Below are 13,707 nucleotides of genomic sequence, written 5' to 3'. Positions count from 1 at the left end.
ATTGGTCGCACCTTGCACTCACGGCCCCCCTACTCTCCCCTAGACCATGAACGGTCCCCTATTTGCCCCGAACCCACGGGGCGAAGTCAACTACCGAATTCAGGACGCGGAAATTCGAACGAGAGATGCGCCTCCAATCTGCATACGTATTCGGTCCAGAGACCGGCAAACCGGGACGCATGAATCATTTATGTCCTCGGACCGGCCGACTCGGCGACGAAACTAATTTGAAATTTGCCGTGAAACGAACTTCCACGATCCGTGTCCCGCGAAATGGCGAACAGAAAAATGTTTCAACTTGAAACGAAGGCGCCTCGTTCCTCTCGGAAAAAATATTTGTCAAGCACCATTGTATGGGATTAAGGGAGTACTCTGGTAATTCGACTTCAAAATAAACGATTCTTTTATTTTTCAATTCCGACCATAACTGAATCCCTACTAAACGGAATACTTTTTGAATTATGTCAAGAAGGCAGGAATATTTTTTAGACACTTTGTAAATGTGTTTTGAGAATTTTTGCTATTGTTATTAAAATATAATATCTTGTAAATGTGTTTCGAGAACTTTTGCTATTGTTATTGAAGTATCTTGTAAATGTGTTTCCAGGGCTTTTGCAATTGTTATTAAAATATCTTGTAAATGTGTTTCGAGAATTTTTGCTATTGTTATTAAAACACTTTGTAAATGTTTCGAGAACTTTTACAATTGTTATTAAAGCACCTTGCAAATATTTTTTTTAAACTTTTACAATTGTTATTAACACACTTTGTAAATGTTTCGAGAACTTTTACAATTGTTATTAACACACTTTGTAAATCTTTCGAGAACTTTTACAATTGTTATTAACACACTTTGTAAATGTTTCGAGAACTTTTACAATTGTTATTAACACACTTTGTAAATGTTTCGAGAACTTTTACAATTGTTATTAAAACACCTAGAGAATGTTTCGAGAACTTTTACAATTGTTATTAACACACTTTGTAAATCTTTCGAGAACTTTTACAATTGTTATTAACACACTTTGTAAATGTTTCGAGAACTTTTACAATTGTTATTAACACACTTTGTAAATGTTTCGAGAACTTTTACAATTGTTATTAACACACTTTGTAAATGTTTCGAGAACTTTTACAATTGTTATTAACACACTTTGTAAATGTTTCGAGAACTTTTACAAATGTTATTAAAACACCTAGCAAATGTGTTTCGGTAATTTTTACAATCGTTATCAAGACACCTTGTAAATATTTTCCGAGAACTTTTACAATTGTCATTAAAACATCTTGTAAATGTAATTCGAGAACTTTTGCAGTCATTATTAAAACACCTGGTAAATACGTCGGTAACTTTTGCAATTGTTGTTATTTTTTATCGAAAAAAATCACAACTATTCCCCGATATTGTATCGACCTGTGAAAAAATCGTTACGCTGCAAAAGTGCTACGGTCTCTTCGGAGAAAATAACTAAAGAAGTGCTTCTTTCGTCTCCTTAAACGTTACATCCCATGGCGGAGGGCTCGCTCGCGATGTGTAAAATCCAAGCACTCCTTGTACCTGCAATCTGCATATATATTAGGATCAACCTGCGCCGCGGCGAGAACAGGCCGCGGGTTGAAAATAAAGGCGCGAAATCTCTTTCATTTCTTTATTTTTTTTTTACTCTCGCCGAGATTGAACGAGCCTCCTCAAATCGAGTTTTTAATGGCCGAACTAATGGTCTCGCGAATTCGTTGGAAAATTTATATCTCGATGGGACGATAACCGGTGCCATTGATTGGTCTGGATCCGGAAGCGGATGCGCGAGATGTCCGTCTTAATGAGGATCGATCGTAACTCGAAAGTGCGGCATATTTAAATACTTACTTTGAATAATGAACGTTTATCTTCTTAAGATCGACTTACGTTATAAATTGTACTTACAACGAACCGGTAAAGATGATCGCGATTGGACAAGATCGACCGTAATTCAAAATTGAAACATGTTTAAATATTTATTCTGGATATTCTGGATAATGAATTTCTTACGATAAACTTATATCGTAAATTGAATTTACTCCTCGATCATAATTCGGAAGGGGTAACGTATTAAGTGTATCAGTTTGTTTAAGACGATTAAGGAAATTAATTCGGTAGAAGAAAAGTATTTAAAATAATAAATTGTTTAAAATTAAAGACACGAAGAATCAATAGTCTAACTGTGAAATAAGCTCGAATGTTTAATTTTTAATATATCCACTACCAGCTATGACTAAAATAAAATAAAATAATTTTCAATTTTCTCACTGTAGAAACTGTAAAAACTGTACCTAAATAACTACAACCCGCGCAATATTAATTATTTTTACACGGAAAAAGATTGTACACCCATACCGAATAGAAACAAAAAATGCTCGTGTAAGCTCAATACGAAAATTTCTCGCTCATTTTCGATAAAAAAAAAAGAAGAAAAACACCTAAAAAATTCACTGTTTTGATAAAAAGAAAATTTTTATCATCATTTTTTATGAAAAAAAGAAAAGAAGGAAAACACCTAAAAAATTCACTGTTTTGATAAAAAGAAAATTTTTATCGTCATTTTACTAAAAAGAAAAAGAAGAGAAACACCTAAAAAATTCACTGTTTTGATAAAAAGAAAATTTTTATCGTCATTTTCACTAAAAAGAAAAATAAGAAAAACACCTAAAAAAATTCACTGTACAGAGTGTAATAGCCCCGGTAAGATTGTAACGTGTCGCAGTACGAATCCCCCGTGCGTGTCCCAATAAATAAATCAACGAAAGATTGACCCGTAACGAGCGTAACAGTTCCCGTTTCGTTACGCGCGAGGAGAAAAGAGTCCCGCGTTTCGTTCCGAGCTATTTAGGTCGAATTTACTCGCTGCCCGGCGCGATATAATATTTAAGACGCGACGGTTCTTAATTAAAGCCCGTGAAAAAATACACGTCGCGCTGGACAGCATCACGCTGCGAGTTTCGACACTCCGGGTCCTTTGATCGTACGCGAAAAGCGACTCGTAAAATCCGAAATGGCAGCCTTAATTAAATACAACGTTCCGAGAGAAACGAGCCAACCCGATCCCCACCACAGCCCACTCGTTCTTCCCGCGAGCGGATCAGTTCGTTCGTGGAACGATTAAAACGACTTTCACGACCGATTGGAAACCATTAGGCCCGAGCAATTCGGCGATACGTTACGATGCTTGATGATAAATCGATCCCTAAATCCGGATCTACGATTCCACCGTTCACGAACCGGTCCCGCTCGTTAATAACCGACCGATGGATACTAATGATCGATCTTATAAAATTCGATCGATCCAATCGAGATCGTGTCGGTCGGTGAGGAACGATACCGGCGAATAATTATCGTCGTGAATCGATTTCGAAAGAGGAGTGCCGGAGGTGCTCGCGAAATCTATCGCGACGAGGTATCGTACCTCGAAAGGGAATCGAATGGTACGGTGTTAGGATGGTTTTGGGAGAGATTTTTAGAAAGTTCTCGAAATTTGGTATTTGACGAGTATTGTGGTTGTAAGTATTTTATACGTATTGTAGTAGTAAGTATTTTAAAAGTGTTGTAGTAGAAAGTATTTTATAAGTATTGAAATGAAAAGTATTTTAAAAGTGTTGTAGTAGAAAGTATTTTATAAGTATTGAAATGAAAAGTATTTTAAAAGTGTTGTAGTAGAAAGTATTTTATAAGTATTGAAATGAAAAGTATTTTAAAAGTGTTGTAGTAGAAAGTATTTTATAAGTATTGAAATGAAAAGTATTTTAAAAGTGTTGTAGTAGAAAGTATTTTATAAGTATTGAAATGAAAAGTATTTTAAAAGTGTTGTAGTAGAAAGTATTTTATAAGTATTGTAGTGAGAAGTATTTTATAAGTATTGTAGTAGAAAGTATTTTATAAGTATTGTAGTGAAAAGTATTTTATAAGTATTGTAGTAGTAAATCATTTATAAATATTGTAATGGGGAGTATTTTATAAGTATCTTTAAGTATTGTAGTAGTAAGTATTTTATAAGTATTTTTAAGTATTGTAGTAGTAAGTATTTTTAAGTATTGTAGTAGTAAGTATTTTATAAGAATTTTAAGTATTGTAGTAGTAAGTATTTTATACGTATTTTTAAGTATTGTAGTAGTAAGTATTTTATAAGTGTTGTAGTAGTAAGTATTTTATAAGTGTTGTAGTAGTAAGTACTTTATAAGTGTTGTAGTAGTAAGTATTTTATAAGTGTTGTAGTAATAAGTATTCTATAAGTGTTACAGTAAGTAATATCGCCTCGGAGGAAATTGAATGTAAGTTGCTGAGGAAATCCCGAAAAGAATTTTTTCAAAAACTTCTCAACATCGAACACTTTATACATTTTCTTAAATAGAAAATATTTAGATTAATTAAAAATTAATATTAATTTATAATTTAATCATTACCGTAAGTAATTTATATAAAGTAAGATTAAATATATTTGTTCCGATTATTAATTATTGAATATAAGTATTAAATTTTGTAGAAGTTAATAAAAATTTAACTACGCAACGTACGATCCTAAATCGTGTTGAAAAAAATATAAAATTAATGATAATACGCGGATCTGGAAATTCGAGAGAATATCCAGAGAAATTTGAATTATCTTGACATCGAAGAGGTTACAAATTATTAATATTTTGGAGGTTCTAAATTAATAATTTTCTCCAAAAATATGATATAAAAATTCCATCGTGCAACGAGTAAGTAAATTATAATTATTCTATTATCGTATATCGTGTGAACCTCGTGAAGAGATAAATTGTTAAGAACTATTGTTGCAACTTGACGTACCACTTATCGTGGTATGAATTGTCGCGTCTATGGCCCCTATTAACCACGGCTAAATGTACGTAAAATGATACAACGTTGTTAATGACCGAACGGACTAAATAACATACCAAGACAGCGAAGATTCACGACGTAGAGTAATTCAAGGAGATAGTGACCTGTCACAACGATGACTATTTGTCAAAAACACGATGGATCGGTGCTGTCTTGTTATAGTGAAAGCGATCTTGTACCTCTGGTGAAAGTAATCACCGCATCCGTGAACTTAGTACCTTTATAAAACTTCGATAAGAAACAAAATTATAATTTTTTTCGCGATAAATAATTTTTTTTACACAATCGTAAGAAACAATATCGGACTATTGTTCGAGTAAATATTCGCGGCATTCTTGTAAATTAAACTTTGACAACGAGTAAATAAATGTAATTCTAAAAAGATATCTATAATCCTAACCTCAATTTTGTCAACACGTACATACAATTCTAACCTAAATTTATATAACCCGATAATGTAATCCTAACCTAAATTTTAATAAGACCTAGATATAATTTTAATGTACCCCATTTGTAACCCATTTTTTATGTAACTCATGTTTATGTAACACGTAGGTATAATTCTAACCTAAGTTTCTATAACACGAAGACATAATTCTAACCTACAAATATTCCATACAAATCGAAATAAGTGGACCAAGTACTCAGTAACGACAAAACTGAATATAATTTTAGAAACTTGAATAAACATGAACAATTTCGTTATCTTTGCAAGGGACGTTCCAAATTTGAAAACAATTTTTAAAAATAATCGTTCCGAATCGATTCAACGAAGGAACGTTCAATATTAACAATCTCAATTATTTACACAATTACGTAACCCTGTATAGTTACCATCTTCCCAAGACAAATTGTAAAAATACCGCATTAATTATTTATCGTGAGAACGTTCGCTACTCGTTGTTTCAAAAAAAGAAAATCCATTTCGAGACATTTTTAAAAATCCGTGGACCGTCCCACTCGAGACCACCCTACGCTGTACTCGCGTCGTTTTCAGTATGGCGACGTATACGGCGCACGATTTCAATTTTTCCGTAAAAAAGAAAAAGTATCCCTCCGCGCGCCGTGGCTCGTTTTCAAGAGAGGGCCAACTCGTAGTCTCGAAACGAACCCTTACGAAGGCCACTCGAAAGCACTTCGGTGCGCGGAACGAGACGTGCTCGCGCTCGCGCTCGCTCGCTCGCTCGTTCGTTCGTTCGCGCGCACGCGCATGCGCGTTCGCGATGCATCCAGCCGACAAATTGACATCGAGGCCGCTCGGACTTAATGCGAGTCGTGGGTGTGCCAGTGCCGTTAATTACCGTGTAAACGGTCTAGCTACTCGTGAGGCTGAAAACCGGACGCGCAAACTTGACCGAATTACTCGTTTTCGACGGATGAGGCCGACATCGAATACTTTATCGACGAATTATCGAACCAAATGGTACTAATTACCGGGTTTGATGGTCAGTTTATATTTAGCGTGTACGTGAAATAATGAATGGCAACCGTGTAACAGTGTTGCACTTATATCGGGGTAAGTGACAAAATGGTGATTTCTAAACTAGCCAAATTTCAAAAGGATACACAAATAATTTTTCGAAGAAAATAGGACAAGTTATGAATTGTATAAAAAAGTAAATTGTTTTATTTATAAAACTCGAGAAAATTTTGACTTCTCATCGAGTGAACAATTTTTCGATGATTTTTACAATTGTGATTTCTTCTTAGCTGAGTAAAGTTAGGGAAGAAAAATATATAACTGTGTTTTTATTTTTAGATAAAAAGAAAATGAGTATTCGGAAATGAATCTTATTTGAAAGTATTGATATTTTTCCCCTTTTTTTAGTTTTAAGTACATTTAAATAAAGTTAGGTTATAAGTGTAGACGATCTAACGATAATTTGTCCAAATTATTGAAAATTATCGATAGTGTATCTAAACTATCAACAATTATCGATAATTTATCTAAACAATCGAAAACTATCGATAGTTTGTCCAAACTGTTTTTCCCTCCAAAAATTGTTTCATTGTTTGCCTCCAAAAACTATTACATTCTTTCCCTCCAAAAACTGTTTCATTCTTTCCCTTCAAAAAAAGTTTTTCCCTCCAAAAATTGTTTCATTGTTTGCCTCCAAAAACTATTACATTCTTTCCCTCCAAATACTGTTTTTCCCTCCAAAAATTGTCTCATTTTTTGCCTCCAAAAACTGTTTCATTCTTTCCCTCCAAAAACTGTATCATTATTTCCCTCCAAAAACTGTTTCATTCTTTCCCTCCAAAAACTGTATCATTATTTCCCTCCAAAAACTGTTTCATTCTTTCCCTCCAAAAAAACTCGACCGAATCGTTTCTTTTCCCCGATGATCGGACAACGTCAGTGTTGCGATCCTTCGAAGGCTTCCCTCGACCCACGATTGGATCTAACCGCGGAATTCGATCGTGCGTGAATAAACGATCCGCGGGTGGAAAAATAGTTGCGGGCAGCCGTACAGCCATTCTTCGACACCTCGCAGGTGCCGTCCGTCGACCCTAAGATCGTTGCTATTCCTGAGAACCTGCGTACCCCTGAAATACCTGTATTCTGATTTCAATTGACCTGCACGAATTATCTAATTCGTGTCTAGTCTTGAATTACATCTGATCACATTTTCAACAGAACCAAGGTACGTAACTATAAATATTAGAAAAATATTTATCGTTCATTGTTTATCGTGAAAATTACTATGTAAAGTGTAACAGAAAAAATTACCAAAAGTCGACCAATCACGATATCGAGTTGTACCCTTGCAATTTTCTACGAACCGTACCTCAATTGTTTCAACATTTTTTTCAAAGTTAATTATATTCAAACTTGATTAATTTATTTTAATATTCACTCGAGATTAATATCTCGAAATGGAGCGAAATTATTATAGAAAGCACCTTTCACTAAGTTGCTTAACTATTATCTTGCTTCTCACAGACAGTATCGTTTGTTTACATTTGTATAGTGTCAAAATTTAACACTAAAACCACCAAAGGAATCACTTATACTGTTTCGAGTCTCTTTCTAAAGTTACTCAATTATTAACAAAGCTCCTACCTTTAATATTCAGTGACAATTATCGAAATAATTATATATGTAAATCAATTCCTCTTTTCCCCTTCTATCTAGTCTTCGATAAAAATAAAAATACACTTCACGATAGTTTTTACTTATTTACTTATTTCATTAATTATACTGAAGCAGAGCTTGCAAATACAGAAAAAGAATCAGAGAAATTCGTATACAAAAGAATGAAAATACCAACACTGATATTAACACTAATAGCATAATTATAAATCTAATTTTTAAACATGGAAAAATATATGTCAAAAAATTCATGAACCCATATCTGTTCGTTATCAAGTGTGCCTAACCTGTTAATCGAATCGACGAAAAGAAATTGCAAGACTCGGTGAAAATCGGGAAAGAAAAATGGAAAAAATTGCTCCGATTTCTCGAAGAAGTTTCGATGTTAATCCCGTTTGAAGTGCCCGTAACTTTCAAAACGGGATGTTTGCTGATACTCCGTATGTAGCGTGAAAGCACCGAAACCGTTGCACATCGTTTCGAGAATTTCGGCCAAAGAACTCGGGAACGAGTTTCACGGGAATCAATCGGTTGACGCCGAATACGCCACCCTTTTTGCCCGGAACTGAACGTTCGAACTTTCACGATGTTTACGAGCGCAATTAGCCGGTTAATACCGAAAGTCAGGTGAATCGTGCGAGGGGCTGACGGCCGTTTTTTCGTCTCCTTAATGACGCCGCTTTAACGGCCCTCGAGGTGCGAAAAGAAACAGCGACACCTGCACCGACGAGTGCTTGATTCGTGCCAATTATTCGAGGTGCTCCCGCGGTGACAAGAAGTAGGCACGCAAACTCGTTTCTCGATTATAATTCCACGGTAACGACGAAAACGACGTCAAACCGTTCCAATGATTTACCGAATTTACCGAATACATACATACCACGGATTTTCCTCCCTCCAGAGATCGTACTCTTCTGTATCCAGATTCCAGCGCGATTCGTGTCCATAATGCGACACGGGGCGGGTAATTTTTAAGGCGGGTTTGAGGTGAGTTTATCGCGAAGAGGAGTCTTTTCTGTGAATGGCGATGAGTTCCTTTGTAGGTGTATAATTTGCACGGGTTTTGAATTTTTTACGCACCGAAGTTTCTATTGTTTGAATTTTCTATGAGTTTAAATTCCCGCGTACCGAATTTCCCAATATTCCGAGTCCACGTGTATGGATTTTAAATCGAATTGCATTCTTAATGCAACAAACTTAATGCGACAACGATTCTCATGCGACATTGAATTCTCACCGTACCGAATTTTCCACGGTTTGAATTCTCACCGTACTGAATTTTCCACGGTTTGAATTCTCACCGTACCGAATTTTCCGGGGTTTGAATTCTTACCGTACTGAATTTTCCACGGTTTGAATTCTCACCGTACCGAATTTTCCGCAGTTTGAATTCTCACTGTACCGAATTTTCCACGGTTTGAATTCTCACCGGGCCGAATTTCCCAAGCTTATGAATTTTCCTCGTGCAGAATTGCTCATAACTCTAATTCAAACCGTACCGAATTTTCCACGCTTTGAATTCTCACCGTACCGAATTTTCCGCGCTTTGAATTCTCACCGCACCGAATTTTTCCGCACTATGAATTCTCTATGCGCCAAATTTTCCAGCAATTCGAACTCTTTGCACCGAATTTTCCACGCTTTCGATTTCCAACAGAATTTCCCACGCTTCGAATTTTCTATGTACCGAATTTTCCACGTTTTTGAATTCCAACCGAATTTCCCGCGCCACGAATTCTCTATGTACCAAATTTTCTACGATTTCGACTTCTAACTCAATTTTTAACGCCTTAAAGTCTCTATGTACAGGCATTCCCGTACCTCGAATTCTTTGTGTACCGAATTTTCCACGTTTTTGAATTCCAACCGAATTTCCCAGCCACGAATTCTATATGTACCGAATTTTCCACGCTTTCGACTTCCAACCAAATTTCCCGAGCCTAGAATTCTCTACGCCACATATTTTCAACTCTCCAAATTTTCCTGCGCTTCAAAATTTCCATACCAAATATTCTCAACCTCTAAATTTTCCTCGTTTCAAAATCTCTTTACCATATATTTTCAACGGTCCAAATTTCCATACCAAATATTCTCAACGCTCCAAATTTTCCTCACTTCAAAATCTCCATACCAAATATTCTCAACGCTCCAAATTTTCCTCACCTCAAATTCTCCATACCAAATATTCTCAACGCTCCAAATTTTCCTCGTTCCAAAATTTCCATACCAAATATTCTCAACGCTCGAAATTTTCCCGCGCCTCGAATTCTCCATGCACCGACTTTTCCCCTCCCTCGACCTCCAACCGAATTTCCCGCGCCACGAATTCTCCACCTCCACGCAAGTATCCAACTCCCGAAATTCTTAACGCGGTAAATTTTCAACGCAAGAATATTCCCGCGCACCGAATTCCCCGGTTAGAACATACCTTCCCCCCAAAAGGCCCCCTTAGTCGTATCGGACAATCCCCAGCTGGTATTCGAAGGAAGTCGAAGTCTGCCGCGTGTCGTGAGCAGCCTGCGTGAACAACGAACTCACCGCAACCCCCTGGCATGCGACCATGTGTACTGGTTCGCGATAACTTTCCCCGTCCAGAAGGAGGATCCACACGGCCGTGGGAACCCCCTGTTAACAACGCGTGTCAGTGGCCCTTTAAACACACGACCACGGCTTCGAATGACTCGCTCACACGTGCAACGACACGTGCTCGCCTCTTTTTCGTCACCGACAACGCGACTATCTACGTAATGCACAAGCGCAAACAGGGGTGGAACTTTTAGCGGGGCGCATTGATTGCACCCAGTCCCTCTTTTGTGGGAATTGTTCCTGGTTGCATTCCCATCGAAACCGACTACGCGCTCGATGCTCGACTTTTCCGGACCTTGACTGCGAATTACTCCAAAGGGTACAACGAAACGATTTTCAAGTTACACGAAGAAGGGGGGGGGGGGAGTCGATGAACGTACGAGATACAAGACGGACAATTATCTCTCGAGTCCAGTTCCTTCGGAGCGTACCGATTATCATCGGACGATCGCGCTACAAGATTATATTAATCCTGTAACAAGTCCTCGATCGAGAACTCGATAAATACATTTGATTTTGTTTATAAATTCTTACGAAATTACAGAAGGTTTTCTTTCTTTGGAATTTTGTACTGGATGTAATTGTGAAAAGAATTTCTGTAGTGTAAAGTAGAGTAGTGAATATTTTTCATTTGGAGGACTATGTTGTGAACAAGTTTTAATAATTTTCTTACAGGGAGGATTAATCGATTTGTTGGTTGTGTCGATTACTGGTTTGGTTGTTATTAATTTGGGGATGTATAAATAATCGAGGAAATATTTTAGCAATTATATAGTAACAACAAGGTTTCGTATTAAAATAGATTTGCGTTATAGAAGAAGAAATTCTTCTCTTGAACAACAAGTAAAAGTTATACGACTGGAGAAATTGTAATTGAGAAAGTCTGAACCGGTCTACGGATTTTATGCATTATGCTAATATGATAAACGTCTCCAGAATATACGGGGTTACGCGTAATGAAATATTAATATTATTATGTTAATTTACAAAATTTATTCTACATATATTTCCCGTGTGTTTTTCATATTAGCATAATATGGCATAAATGCATAAAATCCGCTGTCTAGGCTAAACGAAAAATGGAAATCGGACGAAATGCTAGAAACATGCAATAGTGCCTCGCATAATGTTCGAAAATCAAGCCCGTTGATCAACAATTTGCGAAGCACGAGTGGAGAATTTTTTTCATAGACATATATTCTTTAAAGCGACGATCGCTCAATTTAAAGATACACGAAGTGGAGACAACTCCTGATCATGTATCCGGGGAACAAATTTGATCAATATCCGAGGCGTTGGTATATTTCACGAAATTCTCCAACGCGAGATACATGTTTTTCTCTTTACGTTGATTATCAATTTGCGAAGCACGAATGGAGAATTTTTTTCATAAACATATATTCTTTAAAGCGACGATCGCTCAATTTAAAGATACACGAGGTGGAGACAACTCCTGATCATGTATCCGGGGAACAAATTTGATCAATATCCGAGGCGTTGGTATATTTCACGAAATTCTCCAACGCGAGATACATGTTTTTCTCTTTACGTTGATTATCAATTTGCGAAGCACGAATGGAGAATTTTTTTCATAGACATATATTCTTTAAAGCGACGATCGCTCAATTTAAAGATACACGAAGTGGAGACAACTCCTGATCATGTATCCGGGGAAGAAATTTGATCAATATCCGAGGCGTTGGTGTATTTTACGAATTTCTCTGACACGAGGTACGTGTTTTTCGCTTTTCGCGCGTGTCTGCAATACCGAGTAATAAAAAGTCTGTAATAACACCATTACCAGATATTTACCACGCAATACCATGACCCACAGATCGATAATTATTTGGAGTTCAAGAGTGACCGACCCCCAGGGCTATTAAACACACGCGATTCGAGAATTGAAGAAAAAAAATTCGTCGAAATATAGAAACGTTCTTAAGGATACGAAATAGAATATTAACGAAATAGAAAACTAAGCTTTTGATTTATTTAACAAATGTCAAAGTTATTAATATCGACGATACAACAAAAAAAAATGAAATTTTGATTCACTCGATAGATCTTTTTAATAAATGAAATAGAACAGAAAAATAAAAGCTTCGTTTATTTAACGGATTTGTTTTAAAAATTTAATCCCAGAATAATAAAATAAATAACGTAAACAAAAAGGAATACTGATCGAATATTTTGTAAAAATTGCTCCATATCCACTGTCGAATCTAGATACTTGGATCCCTTTTCTGAAATTTCTATGGTTATAAAAAGCACACTAGACAGGAGAAAGTCACACACAAAGAAAACTTAGAGAAAAATATTCGCAACAAAAGAATCCACAAAAGTATAAAAATATTTGCTCAAAATTTCCATTTTGAATAAAATTAGGAGTTAATTTTTAAAAACAAACCAAATTCTTCTCAATAATTCAACCCTTGGCTCACTATCGACCAAGGGCCCGAAGCTTCAACTCTCACCTCTACAATCCGCCCCTGTTTACACCTAAACCATAAAAGAACCAAAAACATAACCTGAAACCTTCACCGTACCATACTCTCGCCGTTTTTCTCGCGACACAACTCGATCGAGACGCTGAAACTACATCGACGATCGAATTTCGCCCACCTGTCTTCCAAGTTGTCCCTACCGGGTAATACGATATGTAAAACGTCCACATCCGTCGAAACTCGTGGCTCGGCGTTTCCCTCGAAAAAACAAAAGCTGCTGGCCGGACGAGAGAACCACCGTCCACTTTCTCCCCGTTTCTGGGGGGCAGAGAGAGAGTTTCACGGGTGTTTCGCAGTTTGGATATTTTTCTCGAAGGAACCCCGATAGAATCGAGCCGACCGGTCCACGGAGGTGCACCAGTCCCAGTTACGGCGTTTCAGGATAGTTACCGCGCGCCGGGGCCCCGGTTTAATAATCAATAATTTCCCCCCGCGGGGCCCCGGGGCTGCACGTGTGCGGACCGTGCCACGATCGTGCCTCGCCTCCTCGTCTCGCCTGGCCTCGCCGAGTTGCTGTCGTCACGCGCCACGCGCACGCCACGTCGTCAGACTGGACAATAGTTTCCCCACGCGCCGCCAGTCCCTTCGAAAACTCTCCGGCCGGTCTTTATCGTAGTCGTTTTATTTGACAAACAACGCCCGAGGTGTGC

General features: G+C 37.2%; 1 protein-coding gene across 2 annotated transcripts in view; it reads right to left on the bottom strand.

Annotated features, from left to right (window-relative positions):
• The window catches only part of Fng (Fringe glycosyltransferase), a 185,126-nt gene that overhangs the window by 108,601 nt on the left and 62,818 nt on the right, over positions 1-13,707 (bottom strand). The window lies entirely within an intron of this gene.

The sequence above is a fragment of the Ptiloglossa arizonensis genome, chromosome 5, assembly GCF_051014685.1.
Source record: "Ptiloglossa arizonensis isolate GNS036 chromosome 5, iyPtiAriz1_principal, whole genome shotgun sequence".
Lineage (NCBI taxonomy): Eukaryota > Metazoa > Arthropoda > Insecta > Hymenoptera > Colletidae > Ptiloglossa > Ptiloglossa arizonensis.
Note: the sequence above shows the minus strand (reverse complement) of the source record. Positions and strands in the feature narration are given on the sequence as shown.